Here is an 8,052-nt window from a genome sequence, read left to right as displayed (position 1 = left end):
TCCAGAGTGAACAAATGGACCCAATGTTATTGCTTCCCAGATCAAGTAGCCATTGTCTTCAGATCCAACTACATAATCTTCGAAGTGATGCGCCCATACTTCATAATCTTGAGTGTAGAGAATGGGAACCCTCGTAGTGGATCCTATACTGTTGGAGATGTTGATTGGATTGACTTGAGAATCGTCGTGAGACATGATGATAAACTTCTTCTTTTAATCTGCTTGAATCAGACTTGTAAAGTTGAAAGTAGGGTTTTATCGAACAACAGATACACCGTCGACAAGATGAAGACGGCTTCTATATATTCAATAAAAGCGGAAACCCTAATTGATTCTTCAAACAGAAGAGATGCGTATATATTACATAGTCTCCTGCTCTGATACCAATTGATGAGAATATTGAGTGATAGATCGATAGATTTTAAACAGAAAAACAAGAATGAAGTAATCAATGAACACAACAATGGATCAAATAGTGTCAAATGGTTAATAACTCACACCTCAGAAGAGCTCGATGAAGAACTTCGACTGTAGAGATGTGCTAGGGTTACAATGCAAAGTAATTAATGAGAACTTTTTTTTAAAACAATACATGCATGCAATATATAAAAGCTAACCCTAATGATTATCCACGGTTGGACAGGCCCAAACCGAGTAAACTAAATGGACTAAACAACCGAGCCCATAACACAACACTTAGACCCAACAGAGAGTATTAACGGGTAAAGCTGGAAGCTTTACCCTTAAAAGGACATTTTCAGTGTATATGAGAAGTATGAAGCTTAGATCCGAAGAGTAGGGGCTTAATCCATTAAGAAGGCCCAAACAAACTGAGGAACTCGGAGAGTCCAAAGAGGGACTCGACGAGTTGAAGCGATTTGTCCCGATTCTGTACAAGGTAGAACTCGACGAGTCTGTGAAGGGACTCGACGAGTTGGCACGTTCTGTCACGACTACGAGTAGCATGGGAACTCGACGAGTCAGGGGGATGACTCGACGAGTTGAGTCAACTCAGGGTTGACTTTGACTTTGACCAAGGGTGACCTAGTTTGACTTTTGAAGGCATTTTGGACTAATTGTTACTTTGGTATTGATAGCTCGCGGAGCCGAAGGATTAGTACTTCGGGGAATTTCCAGTTAGCAGCCAGAGGATTATCTGCAGGACTTCAACAGTGCAAGGTGAGTCTCCTCACTGTTTGCATGGGTCTACGGCCACAATGCCGACCCATTTAGTTATGTATAGTAGGAAGACCCAGGGGTTAGCCCTAGGCATCATATGATGTTATGTTATTCCGGACCAAGGTCCGATAATGGGCGGTGCCCGAGGAATGTTTACATGTTAGATTATACTTGTTGTCTGTGTGATACTTGTATGTGCCTGGTAGGGAGGTGAGTGTGGGCGAGGTCCCGTATCTCATCATTAGCAGAGCAGGGGCGGGGCCCGTGATAGAAGAGAAGTGAGTGTGGGCGGGGGCCCGTATCTTACTATCATCAGGAGTGTGGACGGGGTTCCATGACTCATCAGTAGCAGGACAGGGGCGGGGCCCAAGATAGGCGAGGACTTAGGACAGGAATACATCTAGAGTATGTTTCTTTATGTGCTACTATGATTATGTGATATTTTTGTATGCGTATAGCGGATAGGGCCCAGAGACAGGCGGGGCCTAAGAGAAACATATATGTATACCGAGCGGGGCTCGATGCCAGGTGGGGCCCGATGCTGGATAGAGTTCGATGTCGGGCGGGGCCCGATGTAGGGGCGGGTGCCCAATATATGTGGTTATGTGTATGGTATGTGGTAGTATGGGGAACTCACTAAGCTTCGTGCTTACGGTTTACAGTTTTGGTTTCATGTACTTTCAGTGGCAAAGAGAAGAGCTCGGGATGACCGCATCGCACACACCATTATGTTTAGCATGAGATGTTTACTCTGATGTTTTGATACTCTGATAATAATGTTTTGAGATATTTTGACTATGCTTTGATGAAATGATTTGATAGCTATGGTCTTATTTAATGAATTAAAGTGAAAATTTTGGACCGTATTTTTGGGATGTTTCATTTATGTTGATGTATAAAAGTACACTGTTATTCTATCATTCGGGTTATAGAATCCTATTACAGTTTATTCGGTTTTTTTCGGTTATACTATGTCCTTAATCATCCTGTACATGTTATTCGGGTAATAACCGAACCGATTAATACCCGAACCGAACCCGTATTGGTTAATCGGTTTGGTTTTCGGTTCATGAAATTTCCCTTATTCGGTTTTCGGGTTATTCGGGTTCGGGTTGGTTCGGCCCGATTCCGACCCGAATAACATCCCTAGCAGACAGCAGAGACCAGGAAGATCTGCAGATAAAAAACAAACAACACCTAAGACAAGACGTTTTCGTATCTTCACTAAATGGTGGACAATCTTCGAGGGAACATGTTTTAAACGAGAATACTACTTTTGAAAAGGTAAACTCAATAAGTACAATATTGCAACTTCTCTCAAAAGACAATGAATCTTACTTTTCTGTATATTGTCACCTTGTAAACGAGAATACTCCTTTTAAGAAATATTGTCTAAAATCAAATACGAAATATAAAATTGACACATCATACCTTTTCTCAAATCTCAGTGTATATTACGTTCTCTGACGTGTTCGGCAAAACTAGCTGGTAGCAGGTAGCTTGTAGCTTGTAGTATTTTGTTAAACGCTACGTGAAGTAGCATTTAAATTTGGAGCATTTTGTTTAAACTAAACGCTAGAAACTTGTAGTGCCAAACAACGCTTTCTGTTCAAAACAGAGCGTTTTGTCAAACGTTGGAAATTAGAGGCTCTCAAACACTTCGTACCGAACACGTCCATAATAAAACACCTCCTATTTTAAATACACGCTTCAGATTCAAATGCTACTTCACGTAACGATTAGCTACAAGTTACCCGTTACGCTACTTCACGTAGCGTTTAGCTACAAGCTACCCGCAACGGCTAGTTTTGCCGAATATGCCTTACATATAACAATTGTTAGATGCTTGACATAAGGACTACCGTGAACAAATAGGCCAATCCATTTTGGAAGTAACACTCTCACATTACATACTCAAACCTTTTGATTAGAGATCAATAATGAGGGCCTGTCTCACCATTTTAGACACGACAAAAATTTATAATTTTCCATTAACATTAACATTAGTCTCACTTCTAGTTCAACCACATACATAATTAACCTATATTTTCAAGCAAGTGTCGTGTAACAAACGGAATATTACATCTAACAAGGAACATAAATAAAAGACTTGTTTTGTTTTATAAAGTTTGGATATAATCATATAATCGTGACACAAATTTGGACTACGACCATTGCTCCATAAAGGGCAGTCAAAAGACGTGCCTTCACACTCACCAGCCCCATTTCCAAAGCCCCTACTTTATCTCTGCAGCACACACACATACACACATTCACTCACTCATCCTTCTCCATTCCATTATACAATACAACTCCTGAACAGTTTTCAGTTTCACTCGCACACACCAGAAAATCGCACAATCGATGATCATCTAAACGAGAAAGTCGAAGATCAAAAGAAGCAGAAACAACTTGCACAAGGAAAAAGGAGAAAAGTCGAAACTCGATCTCTGTAAGGAATCTTTCACACTTTTTAATTAAATTAATCAGCCTCTTCTATGCTTTTAATTGCTTTTCATACAACTTGAACTCCGTTTCCAAGTTTAAATGTGGATTAAATCAGTTAAAATTGAAGCATACGGAGAAATGGAATTTGAATCTGATGTACTTTTTTATATCGATGTTTCTGTTATTCCACTAGTTCATGCAAAAATGATGTTGAATTTGAATTTTGAAATCAGAATCGAACTCGATTGATGAATGATTATATATTTATGAATAAAGTGCATAGGTCAGTTGTATTCTGACTACAACAATTTCTTAAATATGTTTTTTAATTGGGATGAAATTAAGCTTTGTTTGATGCTATGAGAGAAGAAGGTGATATAGAAAGATGAAGAAGTTTATAATTTTTTTTCCTGGGAAAGACAACAAACAGCATGCTTTAAGTATAAAGCAAAAACAAAATCAACTTTTTTGATCTATTTTTGTTTGTTTAAAATAATCCGTCTCTGTTTTACATTAAAGTAGCTTTTTGTCCTTTTGATTAATCAAAATCGCTAAACAACACATGCTCGTGCGAGAACATATTCTCGAGTCTCTAAATTTATTCGATCATTCTTCTATAAAAATAATATTTGTGTAGATTACATTACATATATATCGATTTCCACCATGGAAGCAAACACATTGAAGCTTTTCCTCGTGCTTCGTTCCATTTCTTCTCTTCCTTCAAACAAATCGCACTTAAATACACTTACATTCTCTTTTGCTTTCTTCTAAGTTTCTGCAAACACACACACACACACATTGATCGTCGTCATCTTCATCCATCAGGTACTCATTCCGATTCAATTTCTCTACAGATTCAATGCATCAACACATTCATCTCTGTTAAAACTAACGATGTCTCGTCTCAAATCGATCAAATCCAGTGATTTCATCATCGTCATAATCACCTCGCATTCATCTCTGAAATCGGATCCACGAGTAACCTAACTTCAAGTACGTAAATCTTCTTCATCTTCAAATTTCACACACTTTCACACACAAACACACACAGTAAACCTATAGATATAGGATATGATATACGTATACGTTACAAGCAATCAAAAATCAAAACGTTGGACGTTGTGTGCAGTAGAAACTTTAGCCGATCTTTTGGGTTACATCAACCGCGTGCAGTTTAAAGGACACGATAAAATCGTAAGGTAATTAATATCTTCCCTTCTTGTCCATGTACTTGCCTTATCTTACAAAGCAACAATTGTTCTTTTCATGATTTCAATAAATTTTGTTTGCAGTTTTTCATCATTACAAAAACTATATAAAATAGTTTTTGTATTTTTACAATAAAAAAATGACTCGTAGATTAGTAGATCTCATCATTGCGATTGCCGGAAATTTCAGTAAATTTGTTTTTTTGTTTGTTTTTTTTTCTTTCATTTTTTGCGATGATCGGAGTCAACTAGCGTTTTACCGATGCAAAATTTACTGAAAGCTCTCCATATTCTTTCCTCTTCCTATTCTCGCATTTACTCTTAAGCCTACACCCCTATTTTATCTACATCATGATGATGAAGATACCACATAAAAATATTATTTAAATAAACAATTTGATTATTTTAGTAGATTTAAAAAATCACTTTCTGTAGTCATCATTAATTCAACTCTCTCTTTTTTAATGGTTGTCATATCTTTGTTTAAATGTTAACTTTAAATTTTGTCTTTTGTTAAATATATTATATCAAACTATTTGTGAGACTCGTATATAATACGGATTGATTAAAATAAAATGTTAAATACGAATGATTAAATGAGAAATTTATTTGAATTTGAAATTTGAAATAAGTTAAAGTTATGAGGAAAAAAAATTAAAAAAAACATGTAAAAATATATTAAAATTATTTTCATTTATTAAGAATGATTTTTTTGTTAGATATTATACTGATTGGATATATATCTACTTGTAAATTAGTATTATATTAACTGATAGCAGAATTAATTAATTTATATATATTTAAGATAAAGATAGCTGAGACTGAAGTAGTTATTGTATTTAATACTATATAATATATTTTTACTCTGTTTACCTGCTTTGCTTGATTATCCATGTATGATGCATGATGGTGGTTATGCGTGAGAAGGGGAAAATAAAGGAAGGAGAGCATGCTGTGTGCAGACCTATATTTGACTTTATTTTGGAGTGTGATTTTATTTCATATAATAAATGATAAATCAATGAACATGATGAGAAATTAAATTTAAATTTATGTTGTTTAAAACATATTTATAGGAGATTGGAAACACTGGAATCGGAATAAATCCTTCGATAAATATTAACTAATAATAGGAAAAAAAGGTTCATTTGTGAACTGTAACAAAAAAATCATAAACACATTTTTTTTTAAAAAAAATCTAGATTCAGTAACATAAAAGATATAAATATAAACAAAGTGTTTAATATAATTATTCATTAGTACAATAAAAAATAAAATATACTATTTTTTTTTTAAAACGGAATAAGGCTACATATATTTTTTCTATACATTATAAAATTGTCATTAAGCTAAAAAAAAGAGATGACCATATCTTCCATCTGCCCGTTAATGATGAATCTGATCTATGTAAATATTTTTTATCCGTTATATTTATTTTTGTGAAAACCAACATTTACGATTTAAAAAACTATATAAATTTTATAACATAATCTACGACTAGAAGTATCATTTTATAATGTTGCGTACAAGTATTCGATGCATGTATGTTTGGTATTTATTACAAACGCCAAAGGAGAGAAGAAAGATCTTTGGTTCACCCATTTATGGTGTTGCTTGCCCTACTCTTTCCAACTACTACGTACAAGTAGTTAATGCACTACTATTTAAAGAATGAAATCATTTGCTAGATTTTGGAAAAACTACTTCTTAGGTTATCTTAGGCAAAGCCTAAATTTTGTGTTTGAGTAGTTCCTACGAAAAAAAACAAAATGTTTTTCTCTATTAATATTGTACACAAAACGTAAAACTTTTCTTGAGAAAAAATCACAACACGACCAAAAATAAGACAAGGGTTTTAACTTTTAATAAAATTACTTTTTATACACAAATTGTTGCAATTAGATTATTGCGAAATTACTTTTTGTTACAAAAATGGTTTATGAAATACACAATGATATGAACAGATTTACAATGATATGAACAATTTCGCTATGATATAAAATTTAATATAAATAAATTTTAAAAGGTTTTCTTTCTGGTGTATATCATTATGGTTGGTTATATAAAAATAAAAGGTAGTAATGTTGTTAAAATCATTTCTTTATTTTAGTTATTTTGGTGATTTTCTCCTTATGTAAGTTCATAATTTGAAATTAGGATTTATTAATGTTATTTCCTTATTAGCACGAAAAACATTAATACAATTTTTATCATTTTATTAGCATTTATTTGGATGGAAACAAAATATTCTAACAAACTAAATTAGAATAAATTTCAAATTTAAGGGACATAAATATTTGAAAATTTATCAATATTATTACATAAAATCATTGATATTTGAAAATTTATTTGATTTTTTCTTTATATAGGTTTATAATTCGAAATTAGGAATTATTAATGTTATTTCCTAATTGGCATGGAAAAAATTAATTACCATTGTATCATTTTATTAGCATTTTATTTAGTCAATGATATATTATTATTATTATTATTTAGCACTTATTTGGATGGAAACGGAATATTTTAACCAACTAAATTAGAATAAATTTCAAATTTATGGGCCATATCTGAAAAATTATCAATATTATTACATAAAATCATTGATATCATGTTTTTAATGTACTTGAACAAACCTTCGCACTTTCACAGTTTCACTATTCCTACAATTTTGTCATCATCCTCAAAGCAAAAGTACCATTTTTGAGTCAAAGTGATCGCTGCTTTGATGCATTGGCCTTTGGATTTAAAAGTTTAAGGTTCCATTCCCACTCTCTAGTTAAAACACAAAATATACTTTATTTTTTTCTTAAAAAAGGAAAAAACAAAAAGTGAATCAATTAAAGCTTAAAACTATTAAATTTTTATTCATTTAGAAGGTGAAACAGATTGGGACCTAATATCTTTGAATAAAGCTGTACTATTTTTTAACACGAATTTATGAAATATGTGCCTGGTAATTTTAAACGAAAGAGGTAAATTCAAGTTTTACCCAGCACAATATAATTCATTTAATGCTATTTATCTTTTCACATAAATGTTAAACGATATAAAAGCAATTCATTTAATAAAATTTCGTCCATTTGACCTGTTAGTTTTAAAAGACGATTTATAACAAGCTATATATTCTTATTAACCGTGGCTCAAATAAAATCATAATCAAGATCAGTTCATTTTTAGAAGTATTTGAAAAATAATATAGTATATTAGCATCTTT

This window comes from Lactuca virosa, chromosome 8 (assembly GCF_052849685.1).
Source record: "Lactuca virosa cultivar CGN04683 chromosome 8, Lactuca_virosa_CGN04683_v6, whole genome shotgun sequence".
NCBI classification, from domain to species: domain Eukaryota; kingdom Viridiplantae; phylum Streptophyta; class Magnoliopsida; order Asterales; family Asteraceae; genus Lactuca; species Lactuca virosa.
Note: the sequence above shows the minus strand (reverse complement) of the source record.